Here is a 27683-nt window from a genome sequence, read left to right as displayed (position 1 = left end):
ATTTATTGAGCCATAGACAGTACATTTATTACTAAATATTGACTTCCTAAATGAAACAATGACTGTAGAATTATTTTTTTTACTTTAAAAAAAAAGTGACTGCTAGAGCAACTGTCTCAAGATCAGAATTTATATCCTATTCATTTTTTTCTTATATGTTAGTCACTTTTGAAAAATAAGCCAAAAATTGTCTCATATCCCACATACTCTTACCCAACAAATCTAAGTATTCAGACCTCTAGGTCCTTTTTCCCAAATCCACCTGCCAGTACTCATTGCCTTCACTCAGGCAGGGATTCATGATGGGTTTTAAGGGTAATTATATACAAATCAAAATGATAGAAAACTACTAACATGTGCATTTACTATAATTTGTCAGAGAAATTTTCCTCTTGAAGGTTAGTTCTTATTTAAAGGGAACAAAGTGTCCTCCAGAATTAAAAAACTACCAAATGGTGATTCACAGTCCAAATGTCTTGGTTCACATACTCTAAAAAGCAGAATGTTAAGTGAAGTCTTTAAGTTGCCCATATGGATTCTGTAGGCTAAATGAGGTTCAGAACTCAACCACGAAGTGCATCAGGGATAGATTTCACCAAAGGAATTGCTTCCAAATTTAGTGTTATAAACTTCGAATCCACGTCTTATAGGATTTTGTATGACATCAGGGAACTCATGCATCTCTTTTTCCTTTAAAGGGTCCTGATATCCTGGGACTGGAGGGGATGGTCCATAGCTGGAGCTGATGACCCATATTCCCACTATGCCCTTTAGTTCAACCCTCACTGAGTTCTCAGAGCTTCTCAAAAAGTTCGAAATCATTCATTTCCTCTCTCCCTTCGCAATGGATAAGTTTTACTCAGTATAGATAAATTTGGGATTTTTAAATGTTAATATATAATCATAATGAGGAATAAAACTACTGTTTTCTTTTTCCCAGTTTGAGTAAAATATTTACATATTCAAAATAAAAATTATAGGATCAGTGAATGAAATACAGTATTTTTAAGACACTTGCAAATTAAATGCTTTGCATGAGTGATCTGCACTATCATCAGAAAACGTTTTCATGCACATAATATGTGCAAGTTACTTTTACTGATTCTACCAAGAGAAACAATGAGTATAAGATACAATCTTTTAAAAAGATTATAATCTACAGATAAATCATTAAAACCATAGCTCCATGAAAGTTATATATAAGAAAATTATCTTTAAATGAAGCAGAGAAGTTGTTTTGTTTAAATTTTTTACTGTATTTTTTTCTTCAGAGTAGCAATTAATTCAAAGTACAAACTCCAAAATATTATATATTCAGGTATTATAGTGAAATCACAAATAAACACATATCAAATTTTAAATCATAGATGGATGCCTGGTATACTATAATTTGTTGCATTTTGGATAGAGCAAAAGTCTTTTTATGTGAAAGATAACAGATGGGTGGTTTTCCCATTTGGTGTAATATTTATACATTAAGTGTAATTATGATACCTTTATTATTTGATACCAGGTTAATCCTTATTTAGTCCTTTTGCTGGTGATCCCTGAATCATGAAAGAGTCATGCTTCTGATTCACTCTTCCATCCAGAAACTAAGGAAAGAGCTCAGCAAGCAAGTCCAAATTGAAATATAAAAGAAAAAACAAATATATATATATATTCATATATAATATGTTATATATTATATAAAACTGATAAGAAGCAAATGCAATAGCTATTATATGTCCTTCATTCAGCAGATCACCCAGGAAGATGGGAGGTATAGTGGTATAGTGTTTGTGACCTTGGCCTTAGATGACAGGCCTATCACAAAAAAAGAGTTCTTATTAACTGGATGACCCATGAGCTTAACTCCTTCCCCATAACTGGAAATAACACCATAATTCATTGGTTTGTTGTGAAATAATGCATATCAAGCAGTGAATGAGAGAAAAAAAAACATTTTTGAAACAGTAACTGAAATAGAGCTATTATTTAATCATTACAAGAACTGAACAAATCAAATACTATTTCCTCATTTTTGAGACAAAGATAGAAGTTCAGAGAAGCTGAACAACTTACTCAAGGATGCCTACCCAGGATACGAGAATGCCAAGACTGAACAGTGACCTGTCTGATTTTTCACTTATACCACACAACTATATCCTACCATTTCTTAAAACCCCCCAAGGGGGGATTTTTATTTGTATTTTAGTTTTGGTTTTCTCATTGTCATTTACAGTCCCTGAGATGGTTTGCTAGGACTGCAGTGACAAAGTAGCAAAAACTGGGTATCTCAGAATAAGAGAAATGTATTGTCTCAGAGCTCTGGCGGCTAGAAGTCCTGTATCAAGGTATCGGTGGGGTTAGTTCCTTCTGAAGACTGTGAGGGACAATCCATTTGTTCCTCTCATTTAGCTTCTAGTGGTTGGCTGGCAATCGATGGCGTTTCTCAGCTTTTGCTGTTCACCCTGATCTCAGCTTTTATCTTTACATGGCGTTTTTCCTGCTTGTGTGTCTGTGTCCAAATTTCTCCTTTTTATGAGGACACCGAACATTTTGGACATGTGGTACATCCTACTCCAGTATGACCTCATCTTAACTAACTACACCTGCAATGACCCTATTTCCAAATAAGGTCACATTCTGAGGTGTAGGTAGTAAGACTTCAATATATGAATTTTGGGGGGAAATAACTCAACCTATAATGGTTTCCAAAGGGAAAAACAATTTTCATGTGGGCAGGCATGGAGTCTTGTAACACTGCCCTTCCCCAATAGGATTTGCTCACACGGTGCTTGGTGAATTGGTGTGGTCATCCTGCTGCTACACACTGTCTGCTGGCTTGAGCTAATCATTGCACTCCTACTGTGTAGTCAACTGTGGCACCCAAAGCTAGTTTACTGACCTTATGTCTTCTCCTAGCCAGCATCCTTTGATCATTCAAGGCTCACACCATCCTTAAAGAGTACCTAGATACTCCACTGAAAGTTAGGAAGAACTGATCTAACCAGGCATCAGCTCTCAGGCTGCACATGCAGCTCTAGCAATCACTGCCTTCTCATTGACACTTCCACATCTATTTGAGAGTTCAACACCTTCTGCTTTAGAGTTACCTACAAACAGAATTTTCTGTTTTTCTCTGTGAGTGGCAAATTCTCCTCAACATTGAGTTTTTTGTTTTGTTTTGTTTTTTTACCACTGAAGATTGTTCACTCACATTTCTACTCTCAGAGATTACCCGTCATTACCAAGGTGACATCTTCCTGCTCCAGGATGGTTATGTGTTTATACTGCTCTTCACAGCATCATCACTGATTGACTCTTGAGCCAGTCAATTGACTGATGCCTTACCCACCCCATCCTGGAAGACGATGAGGCATTTTTCCTGCACAGGGCCACACCGAACTTTCCAGGCACCACCAACTAACTCAATTTATTCTTAGCTTCTGAGATCCATTAATAACAGCAACCGTGAACACATGTTACTATGTGTCAGACTCCTCTTGCTATTAAGGGGCCAAGACAATGGGGCCTGAAATGTCATGATTTTGTTGTTGTCGTTGTTTATGGATATCCCTGTTACTCAGATTAGAAAATTTAAAAATTCAATATTACAGCAAATACATATTTTTATACATACAAATAAATACACATATGTATTTATATATAAATATATGTAATATTTTATATTTATTTTATATTATTATTATTTAATATGTAATATTTTATATATAAATACATATGTGTATTATATAAAATATTTTATATATAAATATATATTATATATAATTTTATAAAATATTTATATATATTTTTATGTATATATAAAACTCTAGAGTTCTACAGATTCCCTCACTAATTAGTTTCAGTTAATATGGATTCTCCTGGGGAGGCAGAATGAAAGAACATTTAAGTGCTGAGGCTATAGGGTCTGGCAGGACCAAGTTCAGGTCCCATTTCCGCCACCCCAAGTTCTGTGACCTTGAGCAAGTTAATTAACTTCAATAACCCCATGCATAAAATGGGGAATAAACATAGCTCCTACACTAAGGTTCTATTTGTGTAAAGCAGGGTTTCCAAAACTTGCCTAGTGTTAAAAACCACCTGGAAACTATTAAAAACAGATTCCAAAACCCCTCTTCTGGAGAATGGGATTCAGAAAATCTGAGTGAGGGCTCCCAAATTAACATTTTTAGTAAGTACCTCAAATGATCAGTATCATCAGGCAAGTTTTGAAAATATTGGTGTATTAAACAGTTTATATCCCAGTCGGCAAATGTAAGTGCTTTTCTGTTTATAAAAATTGATTTCCTAGAGACCCACCGGGAGGAAGCTGGCTAGGCTGCTCATAAGCCAGTTTCCTTTTCCCAGTCACACCACTAAAGTATAGTTCCCAGGTCTCCTCGCTTCTCAGTGACCCCATGAGATTAGCCACATGAGTGTCAGCAGAAACAGTTTGTCTCTTTCCTCTCTTCATCTCCCTCCCTCCAGTCTGATGGCTGTGTAAACTTGAAGGCAACCTTGAAACCACAAGTTAAAGATGGCAAACGACAGTTTACAAATTTCCCTGGTTTGTAAATGACTTTGTAGCATTAAGTCCCCTGCTAGCTCACACTGGACTGCAACATGAAGAGGGATAAAGCTTTATTGTGTTGAACCACTGGCTTTTGGAGTTGTCGCACAACCAGTGTTATATATCTTAACACATCCATTTTATATGACCAGGGATTAGTGAAACTGTCTCACCTCCTTCCTTCAGGCCCTCAGTCTCTCTGATCCAGCTTGCATACCACTGCCTGATGCTAATCTTAAGACTACATTTTCCTCACATCATTTACCTATACAAACATACATTAATAACTTCATTTATTTACTTCATCAGGTCAAAACTCTTCACCTTTGTTTTAAGAACCCTGAATATCTCACCCTAACTATCTAAACATTACTTCTAGAGGATAGAAAAAAAAAATGTCTAAGAGAAGTATAAAGAACTAGGGAGATATAAAGATAATTCTTTCTTTGTGGAAATCTTGTTTCACTTGGTGTCAGAACCACACAATATAGCACACCATTTTTTTCTTTTGTTTTTTTATAAGGCAGCTCTATGTCTCCTGGAGGATGCCATTGTCTCACACTTCCTTTTTATCTAACCTAGTCTCTGGCACCATACTAAACACACAGCAGGAATTCAATAAAACCTTGTTCCTTGATTGTTGAGCTAAGTTCATAAGGTTTTACACCCCCTTTCTTAATCATAACTGTTTATTTCTGAAATGGAGCACTTTACACAAAGTGCTGGGATAGTGTGAGCAACTAGAGAAAGTATTCTACTGAATGACAGGCAAGGGGTGAGTAAAAGGGGTGTGGTTTCCTCGACTGTAGAAACATGTTGAGAGCTGGTCTGCTGTGCAAGACACCCTTCAGTTCCATATGCAGCGGGAAGTAGTTATTTGTTTCCAGCTACTTAGAAGTTTGTGTACAAATATAGAAAGTACCCAAATCCTTAGATTTTTTAAAAACAGATTTTAAAGGAGAAAAGAATCATAAAAATTATCTAGTCCATTCCCTTCATTTTTATAGATGGGAAAATAGCATGGTGAAAAACAGTTTGACCAGGGGAAGGGTATAGCTCAAGTGGTAGAGCGCGTGCTCAGCACCCAGGAGGCCAGAGGTTCAATCTCCAGTACCTCCTCCAAGTAGAAATCAATGAAGGAACCTAATTACCTCCCCCTCATTAAAAAGCTTGACCAAAAGCAGTATGTCCATATTCTGGTTTCAGTCCAACATGTGTGGCTTGAGCAAGCCACTCAGTTTCCTTCAGCTTCAATTCCACATGTAAAAATTAAAGGAGCAAGATGATATGTATTTAAGGCTCCTTCTAGCTCTGGGATTCTAATAGTTCTATATGCTTAGTAAGTACTTTTAAAAATTTAAGTAATGTTAACTTATAAATCCACATAAATAATGTGATTTCTATATTTATACAATAGACTTTGAAAAAGTTCTTATACAAGACTTGAAAAAATCATACAACATGCTGGGTTAATAAATATACTATGATACTCTATTTAGCAAAAATATGGCAAAACTAAGTTAATGAGCTCTTAGTTTAAATCAATATAAATGAATTACAACCAAAACTAAAATTACGGCCTGTTCTTTTAGAAAGCTGTGGTAATAGATTTTTGCCTGTACTGCTTTATTTAAATCTATTTTTGAGCATATAATGAGTGAGTTTCCCCAGTACCTAGGTTATGACAGGGACATAAATTAGGCACATAAAGGAAAAAACTTTTGCAAGCCATCATATTACTACTTAGTACATAGAAGAAATAAAATTACTAAATGATACACATAAGATTTTGGCAGGGAGGAAGTATGCAGCTTTTATACTGATTTATTCCAACAATGCTGCCTACAAACTAGATCCACACTTATTCACTACAAACTATATATAACTCAGGTATCTGCACAGAATCCTCGATCCCTTCAGCTCTAAGTAAAACTGTCCCCAAAGCCCCTCCCTGATTCTACAGCCTGTGCAAGCTCAAATCCCTCCCCAGGTTTTCTGTGAACAGAATCATACATCCCCTGCCTTCTCATATGTGGATTCTCTGTTTTGCTCCTCAGCAAACCAAACGTGAAATTCAACAGCCATTTCATCCATTTCCACAAAAGCTACAGCAAAGCATTAATGAGAACTAAACACCTTCCTGAAGATCAAGGATCATGAGGAGGAATCACACAGCAATTTTAAGATTCTTACTAGACATTCCTTTCTCCAAGGACCCTTCAACCAGCCTGTCACCAGGAGTCCTCTCTTGGCACTTCCTGCTGTAGCAGACTTCTCTCATCTTTCTTCATGCTAAGGAGCCACAACAACAGCAAATATATATTTTCTCATCTCAGAGAGAGCAACTCAGCCGCCTTTTCTAAAACTTTCTTCAGTTCTCAGGGCCTTGGGTCATATATTTGGGATATTTTTCCAAAGTTGTCTCCTCTTTAAGACAAGATCCTTTTTGTTGGAAGTTACCGAAAGCAACAAATCAGCTTAAGCCACAAGGGAGATTCCCTGGTTCATGTAACTGGGAAGTTGGGGGTGGATTCTAGGACTTAAAACAGTGCCATTTAGACTTTCTCACTAATTCTGCTTTTCTCTGGATGTTGGCTTTGTTCTCTCCTACCTGTCCATGTTGAAGGAGATATGGAAACTGGCAGCTAGGGGTCATTCCATTAGAGCTCACAATTCAAGAGGAACAAGAGACACACTTCATCTGTTATTGCCGTTCTCCAGACGCAGTACAGATCCTTACAAAAGGCTAAATCATGTGTCAAGACTGATGAACCACACACACAATAGGGGGGTACAAGAATGGCTTCTTACTTACATAATGAGGCTTTCTGGAGAGACCAGCCGGAGGTACTTTCCATGCTAAACAAAAAATGGCATAAGAAAGCCAAGGAAAGAGACTGGATCAAGGCTTTTATTGTGATTAAGAGGTGGGGCCAGAGCGAGAGTTCCTATGCTTAGACAGGTGCTTGCCTGGTTTGAATCTCCCACCAGCACCAAAGAAGAAGCATTGACCTTTCTTGTCATCTTACCCAGATGGGAGGCAGAAAGGGAGAGGAAGGGGTAGGCTGAAAAGTTTGTTAGCAGTTTCCAAAATATGGAGTCAGACTATTTATTACATTAGCTCAACTTAAGTCACATATCCGATTATCAGAATCATCACTGCGTCTGGCAGGATACAGTCCTGTAAAAGATCCTATGCTCACATCTGTGGCCATGGGGTCAAGATGCTGAAATTGGCAGCCACACAAAATCCAGTGTAATGGGTGGTGGGAAAAGAGCAGATCCTCAAAGAAAAGATACAGGCTTTTGCCAAAAAAAGTTGAGGTAGCTGGCTGAGCAAGAAAACAACAACAACAACAACAACAATAATAATTCTGTATCCCAGTAAAGAGATTACAGAGCTACCTGGTAAGATTTTTTTTTAAAGTCCCCATCTTGTTATGTGTGATGGGTAGCACAAAAAAATCAGCAGAGGTACATAATACAACAGCACTGAAGTTTGTATTCAGAATGAACTAGTTAGGAATGTAAAACCACTCACTAGCTCTGGGGACTTACGCAAAAGTAAAATAAGAAAAGGGAAAAGGAAAAAAGGAGAAAATAAAGAGTTTTAGAGACTGCTGAGTAAGTGCCAAGTAATATGCTAACTGCTTAATGTGGATTATCTCATTTAATCTCCCTTAAGAACCCTATGATTTGAATGCTGTTATAACTCCCACTTCATACATATGAAACTGAAGGGTAGAAAAGTTAAATAACTTACCCAAGTCCTACCGCTAGAAAGTTTTGGTTCCTGAATTCAACTCCAGTGTGAAGCGTGCGTGATTGACCACCATGGCTTAACTTCTCTAAACTTCAGTTCATTTCCCTGTAAGATAAATAATGAATAAATTTTAAAAATTAGCTCTTAAATCTTTGCTCTTCAACCAGTCCTCCCAACTGCAACTTTAATTTTTTTTATTATATTATATAAAGCAAATTCTATCTCTTCTTAATTCTCACTGCCAGCTTCAGTCTGATTCTCAAACAAAGATCTCACCTTCAGGCCCAAACACCTCTCAAAGTATTTTTTCAAACTAAGACAATTCCCTCCCTGAGAACTGTGCTTATAATTTTTCTAGCTCATATAAAATGATCAAAATAAAAATGATAAAGAACAACAATGTCATTACTATCTCACTATCACACAAATGACAATGAAATCAATTTTTACTAGGAGGATAGGCAAAAATCAGGTAGTCAAAATTGCCTTTAAAAATCTATCCAAGCCCTGATTTGAGGCCGACATTTAATTTGTAATTTAGTAAGGCCAGTAGAGCTAGATCTGCCCCTAGCACTGAGGAATACCACCTTTTTTGATTGAGCCCAATGGAATATTGGGCTTATGTTTAAAAAGTCGTGTATGAGAAATACATACCTTTAATCAATAAAAATTACATTAAGCAAAGCAAGAAACTCAGAGCATGAGAGGTGTGAAGAAATTAGGATTAGTTGTGGTAAGAGTAGATTCAATGTGCCTTAGAATAACCATGAAGAGATGAGATCATACTGACATTTGAGAAAGATTATCATTTCAATGTGGAAAACAACTGAGAGGAAAGAGACCAGCATGAAGACTGTTGTAGGACTTCAAACTGAAAAACAACGGTAGTGCAAACTCAGGTGGCAGCAGTGGGGCTGGAGAGAAGGAACGGATTCAAGTGTTATCAGGCGGTAGAACAGGGTATTTGATTGGATGCAGAGGATAAAGGAAAGGAAAGAGTCAAGGGTGAAGACTGGATAGTAGGATAATTTCCATATGATACTACCAACACAGAAAACACTGAAACAATGACTTTGTATTATGTGGGATACTGCCCTCCGTTAAAGCAGCATGGTTGCTCTTTCAATATCATACCAATCTTTTAACCAAATAACCCCAGGTCTTTTTTACATAAACTTCTGCCAAGCTAATGTTCCCCAATCCTTTATTTTGTACACAATTTTTTAACCTCTTGTTCCAGTACGTGGCAGTTCTCAATGTTGATGCTCACATCTGAAAATGTGTGAACTATAATTAAATATGAGAAACATGGTTAAATCTATGGACAAATTACAAATTTTACAGTCAGTTTTTTTTTTCTTTCACTATCTACGAGATAAGTCCATCTGTCATGTGTATGACGAATAGAAATTTCTGTGTGGCTCAACAGGATAGACAGGACAAGACTACTTCCTGCAGATCTGAGCTACAGGAAGATCAATTTTAGCTCTATATTAGGAGAGCCTTTCTAGTATTTGTAGCTATACATGAGTGGAATGAGATAGTATATGTTCTGATGTTCTGTCTCTAATGGTGTTTAAGAGGATTCAAGCTTTATTGGAAGAATTAGATCAGATGATCCTTCCAAAAGAAAGAATGATGATGATGATGATAATTAATAATATTACACTGAAGCCAAAATACACACTATCATTAGGGTGTGCAAAAAAGCAAGACTCTACTATAATTTGACCTTATCTTGCTCTAGAGCTCAAATCCTGATGATGGCAGTGGAGAACACAGTCTTTAAGAGAAATACCTTCTGTCAGGGTCTTAATCTCTTTCTTTTTTTTTTTTTTTTATGGTGAAATAAACATTTATTGCTACATTTTCCAGTTTCCACCAGCTGTTACACCGAGATGTCTTTTCTTGACATCCTCTGATCAATCTTGTCGGTGACACGATATCATGTACACATGAACACCACGCACAGAGAAGTGAAGCAGTTCTCTGTTTATTGATTCTTGTAAAAGGGTTTATTATATAGGACATGCATGATGCCTCACCTACCATCTAAGTTATAACAATGTTAATAATCGTAAGCTATTTAGGTTCACAGGCTCCAGGTTCCCAGGCTCCTGCAGTAAGCACAGGATGCTACATGATCAAGGACAGATTGTTTTAAAGTTCGTCACAAAACTTCATTAAGCAGGCCATTTCTGATCCAGCCGGCTGTGCCTGTCTTAGGTTGTCCTCCTCTGAGGATCTTACCCGTCTTTGGCTACCCAGCCGTCCACTCTGGACACTTTAGGCCTCGTCTCATCCAGCCGGCCATGCCTGTCTTAGGTTGTCCTCCTCTGAGGATCTTACCCGTCTTTGGCTACCCAGCCGTCCACACTGGACACACTAGTGTAGGCCACGTCTCATCCAGCCGGCCGTGCCTGTCTTAGGTTGTCCTCCTCCGAGGATCTTACCCGTCACTGGCTACCCAGCCGTCCATACTGGACTCATTTCGTAGGCCATCTCTGATCCAGCCGGCCGTGCCTGTCTTAGGTTGTCCTCCTCTGAGGATCTTACCCGTCTTTGGCTACCCAGCCGTCCACACTGGACACACTAGTGTAGGCCACGTCTCATCCAGCCGGCCGTGCCTGTCTTAGGTTGTCCTCCTCTGAGGATCTTACCCGTCTTTGGCTACCCAGCCGTCCACACTGGACACACTAGTGTAGGCCACGTCTCATCCAGCCGGCCGTGCCTGTCTTAGGTTGTCCTCCTCCGAGGATCTTACCCGTCACTGGCTACCCAGCCGTCCATACTGGACTCATTTCGTAGGCCATCTCTGATCCAGCCGGCCGTGCCTGTCTTAGGTTGTCCTCCTCTGAGGATCTTACCCGTCTTTGGCTATCCAGCCGTCCACACTGGACACACTAGTGTAGGCCACGTCTCATCCAGCCGGCTGTGCCTGTCTTAGGTTGTCCTCCTCTGAGGATCTTACCCGTCTTTGGCTACCCAGCCGTCCACTCTGGACACTTTAGGCCACGTCTCATCCAGCCGGCCGTGCCTGTCTTAGGTTGTCCTCCTCTGAGGATCTTACCCGTCACTGGCTACCCAGCCGTCCATACTGGACTCATTTCGTAGGCCATCTCTGATCCAGCCGGCCGTGCCTGTCTTAGGTTGTCCTCCTCTGAGGATCTTACCCGTCTTTGGCTACCCAGCCGTCCACTCTGGACACTTTAGGCCACGTCTCATCCAGCCGGCTGTGCCTGTCTTAGGTTGTCCTCCTCTGAGGATCTTACCCGTCTTTGGCTACCCAGCCGTCCACTCTGGACACTTTAGGCCACGTCTCATCCAGCCGGCCGTGCCTGTCTTAGGTTGTCCTCCTCTGAGGATCTTACCCGTCACTGGCTACCCAGCCGTCCATACTGGACTCATTTCGTAGGCCATCTCTGATCCAGCCGGCCGTGCCTGTCTTAGGTTGTCCTCCTCTGAGGATCTTACCCGTCTTTGGCTACCCAGCCGTCCACACTGGACACACTAGTGTAGGCCACGTCTCATCCAGCCGGCCGTGCCTGTCTTAGGTTGTCCTCCTCGGAGGATCTTACCCGTCTTTGGCTACCCAGCCGTCCACACTGGACACACTAGTGTAGGCCACGTCTCATCCAGCCGGCCGTGCCTGTCTTAGGTTGTCCTCCTCTGAGGATCTTACCCGTCTTTGGCTACCCAGCCGTCCACTCTGGACACTTTAGACCACGTCTCATCCAGCCGGCCGTGCCTGTCTTAGGTTGTCCTCCTCTGAGGATCTTACCCGTCATTGGCTACCCAGCCGTCCACTCTGGACACTTTAGGCCACGTCTCATCCAGCCGGCCGTGCCTGTCTTAGGTTGTCCTCCTCTGAGGATCTTACCCGTCACTGGCTACCCAGCCGTCCATACTGGACTCATTTCGTAGGCCATCTCTGATCCAGCCGGCTGTGCCTGTCTTAGGTTGTCCTCCTCTGAGGATCTTACCCGTCACTGGCTACCCAGCCGTCCATACTGGACTCATTTCGTAGGCCATCTCTGATCCAGCCGGCCGTGCCTGTCTTAGGTTGTCCTCCTCTGAGGATCTTACCCGTCTTTGGCTATCCAGCCGTCCACACTGGACACACTAGTGTAGGCCACGTCTCATCCAGCCGGCTGTGCCTGTCTTAGGTTGTCCTCCTCTGAGGATCTTACCCGTCTTTGGCTACCCAGCCGTCCACTCTGGACACTTTAGGCCACGTCTCATTCAGCCGGCCGTGCCTGTCTTAGGTTGTCCTCCTCTGAGGATCTTACCCGTCACTGGCTACCCAGCCGTCCATACTGGACTCATTTCGTAGGCCATCTCTGATCCAGCCGGCCGTGCCTGTCTTAGGTTGTCCTCCTCTGAGGATCTTACCCGTCTTTGGCTACCCAGCCGTCCACACTGGACACACTAGTGTAGGCCACGTCTCATCCAGCCGGCCGTGCCTGTCTTAGGTTGTCCTCCTCGGAGGATCTTACCCGTCTTTGGCTACCCAGCCGTCCACACTGGACACACTAGTGTAGGCCACGTCTCATCCAGCCGGCCGTGCCTGTCTTAGGTTGTCCTCCTCTGAGGATCTTACCCGTCTTTGGCTATCCAGCCGTCCACACTGGACACACTAGTGTAGGCCACGTCTCATCCAGCCGGCCGTGCCTGTCTTAGGTTGTCCTCCTCTGAGGATCTTACCCATCATTGGCTACCCAGCCGTCCACTCTGGACACTTTAGGCCACGTCTCATCCAGCCGGCCGTGCCTGTCTTAGGTTGTCCTCCTCTGAGGATCTTACCCGTCTTTGGCTACCCAGCCGTCCACTCTGGACACTTTAGGCCACGTCTCATCCAGCCGGCCGTGCCTGTCTTAGGTTGTCCTCCTCTGAGGATCTTACCCGTCTTTGGCTATTCAGCCGTCCACACTGGACACACTAGTGTAGGCCACGTCTCATCCAGCCGGCTGTGCCTGTCTTAGGTTGTCCTCCTCTGAGGATCTTACCCGTCACTGGCTACCCAGCCGTCCATACTGGAGGTCTTAATCTCTTTCAAAAAGATTTTCAGTTTTCTTCATTTTCCTAAGGTTATGTGTAGGGATATAGTTGAGCACAAGAATACACAAGTCAGCAGGGGTAGGGAGCTACTTCTTCCTGTGCTTTTCTCCCAATTCTCACTGGACTATTGAAGATGTCCTTAGTTCTGTACAGATACCAGGTGTCCATGGTAACCATATACTGATATGTGGGTAGCACCTTCTGGCTTGTAGCCATTGTACTGAAGCCTGTGGCTGAAATCTGTTGTCTCTGTCATATTCTCCTGTCACTCTGAAATCTCTTTATTCTTGCTCTAGGCATTTTGATGTCCACTAGTTCCATCTTGGAATGTATGGAAATTCTGGACCACCTTACATGTCACATTCAAGCTGAAGGTGACGTAAAGAGCAATCTTAGGACCATCTAACTTGCACCTCCTTCCACTGATGCTATATTACTGCTTTTGTACTATATTGATGTTACGCTGCACTAGAAAGAAAATTTCTCTGAGAGGCTTGTAAACTTCCTAGGATATATATGAAAAAGTAAAGCATTAGTCTGAAAATTTTTGGATTCGCACAAATACACCTAGAATTTTTACCTGTCTCTCCACATTCCTAGGGTTTCTCTCCCAAAGAAAAGAATGGTGAAGACCCTGCCTCTTATCCTTGCTCTCATTATGACTTCTTTCTCTTTGGCTCTTTATCAGTCATCTATTACCACAGAAATGCTGTGTAACAAGTCATTTCAAAAACTAACTGGCTTAAAACAACTGTCATATATTTTCACTCACACATCTGCAGGCTAGGAGTTGGAGATTGGTGAACCTAGGTAGGCTCGACTGGCTTAGCTGCAAGCTGAAGGATAGATCCAAATCAGATTCTCTATTTCTCACCTTCAATGGTCCAGTGGACTAGCCAGTCACATTCTCCTGACCATGGCAGAGGTTGCAAAAGGACAAGCTCAACCACATGAACACATTTCAAGCTTGTGCTTATGTCACATCTATTAGCCTTTGCAATAGCCACATACTTTCCACCTACTATGAGGCCAAAACAAGTCACATGACCAAATCCAACATGAATGAGGTAGCAATGTATACTCCAGCCATGGAGATGAGAAAGAGGCAGGTGAATATATGTGAACAAAAATCTAATAGACTATACTCCTCCGTCCAGCACCACAAAAATTCTCTACTTCTTCTTTCTGTCTGACAGAAAGAGATAAGAAGAGACCAAACCATGTATCATTGACCCTCTCATTTACCTTCCCATGGAAGAAACCCATTAGATCACTGAGAAGAGAAAAAACACTGGGTAATATTTCAAATATATTATCCCCAAAGCAACTGCAATATCATTTAGACCAGGTCTTTGGTAAGCCTTTTACGACTTCAAGTCATTTAATTATCACCACAACTTAGTGTAACAATTTATTAGTCCTCATTTTATAACTGTAGACAATGATAAAATTCAGAAATTTGACCAAGTTCACCCAGCCAAGTGAAAGAGACAAAAGTCAAACCATGTGACTCAATAATTTATTACCAGCAAGAATTCAAGTTCAGCAAGAAAAGCCAGCAAAATACTTTAAAATCCCTGCAAATACACCAGTAAGAGAACTCCAGGTTTTTCAGACTTGAATGGCTAAATCTTAATATTTCCTATAGACTTATTGTTTCCCTGAGCATTCATTGTGTTGTCTTAGTAGCCATCAGTATGCCACTAATTTGTTTTGCCTAGTGACCTCGTATTTTGCTCCAGAACTCGTGGTTCACGAGTCAGAAACTAGGACGTTTCTTTATTTAGCATCATCTAGTCTCCAGATACAAGGCATTGCTATCTGTCATGGTAACTTTATACCTTAATTTGGGAAAATCAGTAAGAGCAATAGGGGCAGAAGTCCTAGCAGTAACAGAGATCAGGAATGAAAATGTACTTGTCTGAAACAAATAACAAAAGGGCCATCTGCAAGACACACACACAAACCATAAAACACAGGAGGAAGTCCCCAGATCTGCCACCATAAGTTATTACTATCACGTGATGTGAAATCAGTAATGACAACAGCAGTGACTCAAGTTAATTGAATTCTGAGCTCCCTCATTGTCATCTTCACACCCCAACAGGTGCTCAGGCCTCTTTCTCTGACTGAAATCATCTATACAATACCTTCCACTAGCTCCTTCCAACGTGTATAATACATAAGAAGTAAAATCAAATCTCTCTTTCGATAAGTAGCTCACAAAATGGTTGAGTGAGTCTTGTGCCCTTTGCTCACTATTTCTGCAAAACCATCATCCTCAGATCAAAATAGTACTTTCCAAGTTATGTACCAGTCATTGGCCTAGACTCTGGAATACAAAGGTGAACAAGAGAAACAAATCTTTGCTTTGAAGAGTTCATATTCTGGAAGAGAAATATATGCAATAAGTGAATGAGAGATAATTTTATGTGGTGATGATCACTGTAAAGTATGTGACGAAGGTTGAGAAAGGGGCAGCAACTTCAGATTGGGAATAAGGGAAGATTTTCTATGAATAAATATCCATCAGGACAACCAATATTCTTCTGTGATAAGAAATGACACCAAAATCTCAGCAGGGCTGTCTGCTTTAAGTCTGAACAACCCTCCAGGGTAACTGATATTTTTATGTTGATTCAACAACGCAGGCCAGCGGGGTCTCCACTTCCCTATGACTGAACCTGCTAAAAGAGCCTATTTCTCCACCAGAGATGGCAGGGAAAGAAGGTCTGGAAAGCATCATAATCAATGGCTTTTCACAGTCACCCTCCTTTACAGCCAGTTGGCCAGAACCAGTCACACAGCTCTGTCGAATATCAACCACTATTGGAACTCTGCCCTCAAGATGTACCCTTTAACTTGGTACACAAGGACCATGTTACCTATGAACTCCCTTGTTTATCTCTCCAACCTCTTCCCCTCTTAAAGCAGAGTGGAGCATGTTCACTTCACACATTTACTTCCACTTCCAGAAAAGCTCTTCCTGTCTCCATTCACCTTCCTCACTTTCTCTTGGGTATGAAACTTGTGTTTCATAATCCAGTATACTTGTCATCTCCTCTGGAGAATCTTCTGTGACTCCCCCAAGCTGGGTTAGTACCCTCTTCTGTGTTCCTACTACTCTACACTTACCTCTGTACCTGTTACTTCATTACTCCTTTCTCTCCCTAGCTCTCCACTAGTCTACAAGTTTATGAAGAATGTAACCATGTCCTCCTAATTATTATACCCCAACATAGTTTCTTAAAGACATAGGAGTCCATTAAGTAGTTGTTGAAAGAAACAATGGGGAGAAAAATAGAACCTAGAAGGAGATGCTGGATTGTCAAGTTGGCCAGCAATATAGTATTGTTCACAAAAAATAATGAAATCATGAGAACAGGCACATTTGGTTCAAGAAGAAAGAGAACCAGAATTTTTTTTTATTTTTGAGAACCAGAATTTTTTTGAGTTCCTGTCATATGCCAAGTATTATGGATGTTCAGTTAAGGTCTGAACATAATGAATTTGAGATGCTATGGGAATAATCATTAGAACGTGTCCAAAAGATAGTTTAGATTGAAGTCCAGTTGTCATGGGTGAAGAACTGTAGATTTGAGATTCATCCATCCAGGTGGAGATGGGATCCATCCAGGGTGGATCTCTGTTTCTCAAACTCTGTGTAACAATACTTGATAGAAATGAAATCTGGTCAAGTCAACAGCCAGCAAGTATTGGGTGACAGTGAAGAAAAGCACGTCTGACATCCTGAAGCAAGATATAATTGAGAATTCTAAAGGATATATTCTATGGCAAACGGGAGCTAGTGGAAAAAGTGTGAGGCTCAGATGAATTCTATTATCCTTTTCATTGGCATTCACCTTGATTTTGCTGTCCTGTGCCCCACATCATTTTTAAATCTCCCGCAATTCCATTATGAGTTAAAGTTACCACCATTTCTGAAAAGAGTTCACCATATCTTTCTGATAAAGAGGAAAAGAACCATGAGGGTTGAGAGGGACAAGGACAAATGAAATAGGAGAAGGAAGCAGAGGGCAGGAGAGGAGATTTAGCATAGAATCTGAAGGGGCAAGTACATTTTGAAGCAGAAGAAAAATAGCTGAAGGGCTAGGGAAGGAACAGTTATACAGATGTGGAGTCTAATCATGGTGTATTTCTAGTGATTATTTCCAAATATATTAAATAAAGGAAGGAGCCAGAGGAAGAGCAGGAGAAGAGAGAAAGCCAATAGGGATAAATGTAAATTAGTTATTAATCACTTAATGATGAAAGTAACTTTTCAATTTACTGTTAGCCACTGGGAATTCTCTGAAAATTTTTATTTATCAGCTGAAATGTCACTTCCATCTGATTTCACGTCTCATATCATTCATCTCTGATGCATGAGAACTAGTTAACTGTCAGCACAAATCTGGGAAGTGCCACATAGTGGCTTGATCGGACTGCAGAAGAATCATGTGTGACTGAGTCACTTCAACACAGAGCACTGTAGCTTATGACGACAGTCTCTTGAGCTCAATGTCTGAAATCTCCCTGTTTCATGCCACTTGTGGAGCTATATAGACAGACTGTAATACACTGGAGGTAAGAAATGTTTTGTCCATGTCAGCTCAACTCCAGTCCTGTAAATATTGCTATAATGCAGTTGCCCTTTAAGCCTCTTTGATTTTGACATCACTCATCCAGAATTTGCAATACATCCACCCCTTCTGGAAGAAGTTTATTTTTCCTAAAACCTAATGACTCTCTGAGTTTCCATTTCTAGAAAGTATCTAACCAAATTATTTTTGAAATGCATTCTACAGAATAAATATTCAGGTTTATTTTTTAAAGGGTTAAACTCAGGACTAAGCAAAGTTAAATAGATTTATTTACTATGAAATTTCTAAGATTCTTTTAATATGTTAAAGCCCATTGTGATTTTCTTAAAGGCAGATATACTTTGAAGCAATGCCAAAAGCTATCTGACCTTGGAACCCCTTTTTCCTGGAACATATTTTGGGAAATATTAATCTAGCTTAAAGCATGCCAGCACAGATTTCATTTAACTTGAGAGCTTCTACTACGTGACAGGCATCGTGCTAGCACAGTCTGAGGAAGCAGACCTAATCTCTCTCTGGGTCAGACAGACATTAAATTATAATTAATTTAATCATTCTGAGTGTGCAAATTACTGGAGGAAAAGTACAGGGGAATCTAACCTAGCCTAAGAGGTGAAGGAAGGCTTCTCTGTGACACACTGTTTAAATTGAGACCTGCAAAATGGGTGCGAGTGTGTTAAATGAAGAGAGGCAACAGAGCCCCATTCCAGGTAGAGAAAACAACAGATGCAATGGCTCTGAGGCAGGAGAGTACAGCCAATCTGAACAACTGATAACAATCCAGCAGAGCTGAAAGGCAGGACACAGCCCTCAGGGAGCACACTTTCCGGCTGATGAGAAAGACATATTCTATACTTTACCCTTCTAATTCCAAACCATGAGGAATCATCTTTTCCAGCCAATGATGAACTAGTTATTCAGGACTGATACACCACTAAGGGTAACCTCAAGAGCAGGAATAGGTATGAACATTATCTCTCTGAAGACACTGGAGAGCTACCAAAGTAATCACCTAAGGGAACGTGACTCCAGAAATAAGGGAAGCTTGGAAAGGTGAGGGGAATGTTGGAAACCTCTCTTAACCTGGAGGCATTAGCCAGCTTGGAAGCTCTGGCTGGGAGCTGAGAAGCTTAGCAGGGAAGTCAGCAGTTTCACAGAGTTTGGGTGACAAAAATTATGTCCAGGGCCATAAAAAAAAAAAACTGTGGTTACCAGGGAGGAAATAGAGTAGGAAAGATAGGTTAGGAATTTGGAATTAATAACTACACATTACTATATATAAAATAGATAAACAACAAGGATGTGCTGTATTGCACAGGGAACTATATTCAATTTCTTGTAATAACATATAATGGAAAAGAATCTGAAAATATACATATATATGTTTATATATGTATAATTGAATCGCTTTGCTGTACACATGAAACTAACATTGTAAAATAACTACACTTCAATAAAAAATGAGAATTAAAAAATTATTTCCAGGGTGTACCAAGGAGAAGGAACACAGGTTAAAACACTGACAGCCTCCATTTGGAAAAACCAAATGACTACAGCCTATGTCTAAAGTGAATGTCCACAAAGGCTATATTCCAGCTTCAAATCAGCTCAATCTCTGTTTAGATTAAAGTGATCCACCTACCCTAACTGCCTACCAGAAATAAAAATAAATTCCCTAAGAATCATCATTCTAAGCCTCAAATTGTCTCTACAAATGGTAGTTCACAATAGAAGACATTAAAGGTCAGAAGAAAACACCAGATTCATGAAGAAAAAGGAAAAGAAATACAGAAAATGTAGAACACTGCTGAAGAAACATTTGGGGCTTGGTGAAACCTTGGCTAACATACCCTGAAGTTTCAGCACAAAAGGAGTGAGAAATGGAGCAAAAGCAATATTTCTACAGCTAATGACCAATAACTTTCTAAAACTAAGGAAAAAATACTAAGCCACAGATACAAGATGCACTGTCTTTCCCAAGCAGAATAAATGAAAGGCACATCTAGACATACCAGAGCAAAACTGTCAAAAATAAAAGACATATATCCAATCTTAAAAACGAGAGAACAGGACAGATTACCTCCAAAGAATCAATAGTAAGATTGAAAGCTGACTTCACAACCAAAAAAGGAGAAGCCAAAAATACTTTAAAATACTGAAAGAAAATAACTGCCAAACTAGACTTCTATATCCAGCCAAAGATTTACTCAGAAAGGAAGGGGAACTAAAAATATGTCCAAATAAATAAAAGCTGAGAGACTTATGCTCCAGTAGACCTATATTAAAAAGATACCAACACAGGGCTTTCAGACAGAAGAACCATCATCATAGATGGAAGCATGGAAATGACAAAAGGAATTAAAGAATGAGGACTAATGGAAAGGATAAATATATATGTAAGACTAAATAAAATCGGTTGTATTAAACAAAAATTCTATCTTGATGTCAACTATACATATATATGGAGAGAGAAGACAGAAAATAGAGGACAAAAATAGCACAGAAGTTTAGGTGAGGCTAAACATAAATGAAATGTTCTAAATTTCTTGCATTGCCCAGGAACAATACATTTACACTACACTTTCTAAGTCAAGGATGTATGTCGTAGGATGTACAGTAACTACTAAAGAAAAACAAAAGAATAGATAACTAACAGTCGACAAGGAAATACTAAAGTAAAATTCTTTTTAATTTTTGATTTTTATGCAATTTTAAAGCTCACACTCCATTTACAGTTATTACAAAATATTGGCATATATTCTTTGTGTGGTACAATACATCCGTGTGGCCTATCTTACCCCCAGTAGTTTGTACCTCCCACTTCCCTACCCCTATCCTGCCCCTCCCTGACTTCTCCCCACTATTAACCACTAGTTTTGTTCTCTATATCTATGAGTCTGCTTCTTTTTTGTTATATTCACTGGTTTGTTATATTCTTTTGATTCCACATATAAGTGATAATCATATAGTATTTGTCTTTCTTTGTCTGACATATTTTACTTACCCTCCAAGTCCATCCATATTGCTGCAAATGGCAAAATTTTGTTCTTTTTATGGCTGAGTAGTATTCCATTGTATATATATATGGATCAAGAAGATGTGGTGTATATAGAGAGAACTCATCTGTTCATTGACACATTGCTTCCATATCTTGGCAACTGTAAATCATGCTGCTATGAACATTGGTGTGAATGTAGTAGTATTTTTGTTTTTCTCATATATATATATTCAAGAATGGAATTGCTGGGTCATATGGTAGTTCTGTTTTTAGTTTTTTGAGCAACTTCTATACTGTTTTCCATAGTGGCTGCACCAATTTACATTCCCACCAACAATATATGAGGGTTACCTTTTCTCCACATCCTTGCCAGCATTTGTGTTCTTTTTGATGATCACCATTTTGACAGGAGTGAAGTGATATCTGATTGTGGTTTTGTAAATTAAAATTCTTAAATTGAACTTCTGCTCCTACCATAATGGACTAGGTAATGAACTTGCCCCACCATCATAAACAACTAGAAGACTGGACAAATGATATGAAACAACTGTTTTAAGACATTAGAATAAAGGCGCACACAACTGTGATCCCTAAGAAAAGACAAACACATGAGGTAGGGCCTATTATTGCCAAGGCTTTCCAGAAGGAACCATTTTCAAGACTAGAACACAGGAAAGGGTTAACCAAACAGAGCATGGATGTTGCATTGACTCAAGGAACTACAAAATAGAATTTGAGGAGATTGAAATGGCTGGAATTTGTGGGACAAGCTACCATTAAGAAAGAAGATATGCAGAAAAGAGATCCCGAAATCTGCATAGGGATCCCTTGAGTCAGCGGCTGACAATAAGCTGTGCATGGATAAGGTAAGACTAGACAAAGACAGGATAAAAGCAAAAAACAATCCCAAGGCTCATATAGGGCTGGGAGAATTCTAATTCCAACCAATTGGTGTGAAGAAGCTTTTTTTGACTATCCAGAGCATTCGTAAGATCCCAGAAGGGACATGTCTCAGAAGTAGAGCTAAACTGACCCTAGAATAAAGGCTATCCTAGATCTATATTTTTTACAAAAGATGAAAATAAATGAGGTTGAGGGGAGGAAACTTTGAAAGGATCAAGTTGACCCACAAAAGTCAATACAAGAGAAGGTATGAATCTCACTCAGACAGATGTGCCAACACTAAGGTCTCTGCAGAGCATGCACTGTGGGTCCTTCTTCTAGGACAAGGTGAGAGCAATAGCATTAGTGGGAAAATATACAGGTTGCCTAGAGCACCACCATCCAAAAGAATTTAATGCATGCTACATAATATAAATTTAAATTTTCAAGTGGTCATATTTTTTAAAATGAGTATGATTAATTTTAATGTCTATTTTCTTTAATTCGATATACCTAAAATACAAGTTTGGCATACAACTAATGGAAAATAAATTGTTACTGAGATATTTTACATTTTTTTCATGCAAAGACTTTGAAATACTGTGGGTATTTTATGCTTTCAGCAATCTCAATTCAGACCTTCCTCATTCCAAGTGCTTTGCAGCCATATGTGGCTGGTGGGTTGCTATATTGAACAGTATAAGCCTAAAGCTAGAGAATCTGGGTTTGTCAGCTGTGTATAAGAGTTGTCTAGGAAAGCCTGCATCTGGGGACCTTGAGCTCGTACGAAGTTGCAGCCTTTCCAGCTGGGGATATGAAGTCATCACTCCCTTAGACAAGTAACCATAGAAGCTGAGTTTGCATGCAGCCCCTCATGATTCTCCAGGGTTATTTTTGGAAAATCCTGTTTGTCATACCATAGGATAATATTGCTAATATCCCAACTATTTAATTAACGTGTCTGTCTCCTGTCATTAAAATAATATAGCTCTTCCAGGTGCTTAATTAGACCAGGAGATAAACAGGAGTGATCCAGTACAAAATGTTCAATCTTTCAGGGTCATTGACTGCCAGATGTCATCAACGAGAATCACATGCAAACTGATAAAGATCATTTCCATATTGGATCAATCATATTTAATAAAGGCATGCCATTTGTTAGGGGAAAAAACCTACTTTACTACTACAGAGAGCAACAAGACAGTAGATAAATAGACAATGAAAGGGAGTAATTCTTGGGTATAAAACTGCTTGCTGTGAAAATCCACGAATCCCAAAGGGCATGCTGGTATGTATATCTAGACCTTATACATGTAAGACACCATGTCACTTGTTTATAGTTATACATTTTTCATGTTACTCAGTGACGTAAAATACCTAGTTTCCCAGATATTTTACATATTATTAAAACACTGTAATTCATAGCCACAAAAGGAAGATAGATTTCCTTTGGTCACTTAAATAGTAACTGGCCACATTTCAGCTAAAAAGCCACAAAACCAGAAATAGTCCAAAGGCTTGTTTGTGGTAAGTGAGTACAAAGTAGATTTTGTCTGGCTCAGTGATTAGAAGATCCTGAAGATCTCGTATGGTTAAGTCTTATCTGGTAAATGTCCTTATTGAGTCTCTGAATTTCTCCTTTCAACTTAACATTCAGGCCTTCTTTAGCAATTTTCAGATTCCTTAAAACATTCCTATAATCTATTTTAGGAAATGTAAGAAAACAAGACAGTACATATATTTTTAATGAACATCTGAAGCCTCCCCAGTGACTCTCACAGAAGTCTTCCCTGTAGCCAAAATTCTCAGCTGGAGTCGGTGGCAAATTCTCCTTCCTAAATGACCTTCCTGTTGGAAAACTCAGGCAGCTGAAAACCTGAGCACACTCCAGGAACATCCCCAGATCGGACTGTGTACTCTGAGGTTGGGGACATGATATCCTTTGATAATAAACCTACTGAGGGAACTTCTGCAAGACTATAAACAATAATAACAACCACAACAATACTGATGGATATCCAGTATCCACTGAATGCTTATAACACACAGGCATTGGGCTAAGCATGTCACATGGTTCCCTGATTCTATTTGTACAACAACCTTTGCAGGAGGTACTCTGGTTTTCCCCTGAGGGAACATTAGGGGAAAAAGTAATTTATCCAAATGCACACTGCGAGTAATGGTGGAGCTCGGATTTAAACCCAGACAGCCTAATTTCAGACTTCATGTATTTCTTGCTACACATAGACTCTCACTTATGAAGTAGCTAAATTCCACTTAAACTTCAAAAGCAATTCAGACTCCACCAATAACCCTGTCCACATGCCATTCGAGACCTAAAACTCATCCAAGTATCCCTCTTCTTTGTTCCCAAAGCATGTTTGCATTCCCCCAGCTTGTCTGCATTCCCTATTCACCATACGTTTTTGCACTGTTTAAATTATCTGGAGGAGGGAGGGTATAGCTCAGGGGGTAGAGTGCATGCTTAGCATGCATCAGGTCCTGGGTTCAATCCCCAGTACCTCCTTTAAAAAATAAAAATAAACCTAATTACCTACCCCCTTTAAAAAAAAACAAAAGAAATAAACATTAAATTATCTATTAACTTCTCAGTGTCTCCCACTAGATTTACATTTCTTTAAGGCAGTGGTTTGAACCTGAAGTGATTTTGCACCCTCACACCACCAGCCAGGGCACATGTGGAAATGTCTGGAGACACTGGCTTGTCACTACTGGCAGAAGGATGCTACTAGTATTTAGTGAGTGATGCTGCTAAACATTTCACCGGGTACAGGACAGCCTCCCACTAGGAAGAAATACCTGGTCCAAAATGTCAATAGTGCTGAGGCTGAGAAACCCTTCTGTAGACAAGGCCAACTATATATTATTAATCTTTATATTCAGCACCTAATACAATATCTGAAACATAACAAGTACTGAATAGATGCTTGTGGAACAAAGCTCAACTGATACTATAGATTAGAAAATTATGCTCTATTTAATGCTATTTATTTGAAAATGCTTCCCTAAACTTCCCAGATTGAGCTGGCCCTCCATCCTCCACTCGCTATCATTGCCTTAAGTCACCCACCAGACTGAAGAACTCTCTTTGGTTTAACATACTTGTTAGATGGTAATCTCCTATAAGTCTTAGATATATCACTCTCTCGGTCCTGGCGTATACAAAGCAGTTTTTAAAGATACTAAAAAAGGCTGTATCAAGAAATACTCACCATAGGTGACTTGTTGGCACCTCCCTCTTCAGAATACGCAGCCTCCTCTTAGTCCCAAATGCTACAGGGCATGCAGCCACAAGGGGACCTCCGGTCAGCAGAGGATAAAGTCGTCTGGTGGGATGAGGCTGGCCCTGATGTGCATTGGTCTTTTCTATTTTCCGTTTTCTATTATGCAGCCTGGAATATTTATTGTCTACAAGCTGTAACAGCTGGCCCTACTCAAGTGGCCCTCTCTCAAACGTACATTGTTCCCCGTTGAGGCTGTGACTTTATTTTTATCTGTCTTTCACAGGTCTGAAGAAGCATGTTGCTAAAACTGGTGTCAGGACACTCTGCAGTACATGCTTTCTCTCTCTTTTTTTTTTTTTTTGCAGAGGCAGCAGAGTATAAGCAAGCACTCCCGTGAGAACTTGCTACCGAAAGAGCTGTGATTTTTCTCATTGGAAACAGGTGAAGTAGGATAAGGCACACCATGGTTGCTCTCGTTCAAGAGCAGGAAACTGAGTGTCTCCTACACAAGGCGTCGAGAAAGTGGCTGTTAAATCTCACTGGATTATTAACAACCTATTCAGCCTCTTTTCATTAATGTTCTGTTTGATCACAGTCTAATATTCTAATATTATTAAAATAATGTTAATCTCATGTCCCTCATTACTTGTTGATGAATTATGACCTGCAGTACTCAATCCTTCGCCTAATATCTCAGTCTTTCTTAGGCTGCTTTGGTCTAAGATTTAATCAAGATGTTACTCTGGTGTTTTTAAAGCACCAGATGAATAATCATTTTTCAGTAGAGCATACTTTATATAGAAGAAAATGCCATTACAACTTCCACTTTTAGCTATGACTAAGTAACTACTAACAGACCAAAACTCACACCAAAAACACCCGGAAAAGCTGGATAAAATTTTTTAAAAAGATTTTAGAGGTACTGGAGAGCTTCAAAGCCACCAGGACTTGAGGAGCCAAGCACTCAAAGAAACAAGTTCATGAGAATTAGCTTGACACCTGTGTGCCAGTTTTCCCTTTGAGTTATTTTCCAAATTTGTAGAACTTTGGAGCAAGAAACAAGGATGGTCAGTAAAGAAGAAGAAATTAGCTGATAAGTAGCACTTTGAATGGTTGCAAGAGGCTGGGGGGATAAAATTCTGAATTCAGGCCTAAATCAAGGAAGCCAGGACTTGAGGGACCAAGAACCTGTGTCGAGGAAAGGATCATTTTTAATAAATGGTACTGAACTGTGGCATGCCTGCCTGAGGGGAAAAAAAAAGAATCTTGACCTTTACATCATACCATTAAAAAAATCTTTTCCAGATGTATTTTAGGTTTAAATGTAAAGTTTAAAATTAAAAGCTTCTAAAGATAACATAGGAAACTATATTAAGGATGGCCAAACAAATTTTTAAGCATCTCAAAGGCACTAACCATAAAATAAAAGATTAATTTAATCAACTAGACTATATTAAAATTAAGAACTTCTGCTTTTTCCAATACACCTTTGAGAGAGTGAAAAAGGTAAGTCAAGGAGTGAAAGAAAGTATTTTCAATTCATATATTCAACAAAGGATTTGTATCTAGAAAATATAAACAGCTCCTTCAAATCAGTTAGAAAAAAAACAGACAACCTGATTTTTAAAAAATGAACAAAAGACTTATACAAGCACCTCATAAGATGATATCAAATGGACAATAAACATAAATATGTATCAAAAACACTACACATCATGGAAATTCAAAGGAAAACTACAGTGAAATAGCACAATGATGGCTAATATTTAAAAAGGATAGCGCCAAGTGTTCATGAGATTGTGAATAACTCAAACTCTTACCCACTCTTAAAAAATGGGAACTGGTGTAACCACTGTTTGGCAATATATGCTAACATTAAATATGTGCATAACTTACAATTAAGCATTTCTACTCCTATGTATACACGCTGCAGAGATGCAAAAGTATGTTTATCAAAAGGCATTCACAATCATGTTCATTGTAACACTATTTGTAACACCCCAAAATAGGGAACCCCAAAATGCCTTTTCACAGTAGAATTGACTAATAAATTATAGTATATTCAGATAAGGCAATATTAAATGTGGATAGAATGAAATACTGTAATAGTAATAGTTACACAGTGACAGGAATAAAATACATACAACATTGATAATCTCAGTGAAGGAAAGAAAGCAAATACAAGGGAAAACAGACTGTGCAGCTTCATTTATTTAAAGTTTAAACGTACACAGGATTAGCTGGTAGCACAGATGTCAGGATAGCAGTTGCCTTTGGGAGGGATGGTAGGGACTGGAAAGAGCGTAAGGGAGGATTCTGGGCTGTTCATAACACTCTGTTTCTTGATCTGAGTAGTAGTAGTGTAACTGCTCATGAAAAAAGTCCACTGAGCTGTGCGCTTATGATTTAGGCACTCTTCCTGTGTGTTATATTTTAGCACAAAGTTTATGCTCTAAAATCTCATTACAAATCAGATGACAAAACGTGTTTATGTTTTAGGAGAAGACTACAGAGGCTGTATTAGGTGGCCAGGTTACAAAAAGAAATTCTGACTTCAATATATTATTTGGTTTGA

General features: G+C 39.5%; 1 protein-coding gene across 1 annotated transcript in view; it reads right to left on the bottom strand.

Annotated features, from left to right (window-relative positions):
- Window positions 1-27683, bottom strand: part of GRIK2 (glutamate ionotropic receptor kainate type subunit 2) — a 933693-nt gene that overhangs the window by 862840 nt on the left and 43170 nt on the right. The window contains exon 3 of the mRNA XM_072965660.1: window positions 8322-8426. The gene's annotated coding sequence lies outside the window, so the exon portion shown is untranslated. The remainder of the gene's footprint in view (window positions 1-8321; window positions 8427-27683) is intronic.

This window comes from Vicugna pacos, chromosome 8 (genome assembly GCF_048564905.1).
Source record: "Vicugna pacos chromosome 8, VicPac4, whole genome shotgun sequence".
NCBI classification, from domain to species: Eukaryota; Metazoa; Chordata; class Mammalia; order Artiodactyla; family Camelidae; genus Vicugna; species Vicugna pacos.
Note: the sequence above shows the minus strand (reverse complement) of the source record. Positions and strands in the feature narration are given on the sequence as shown.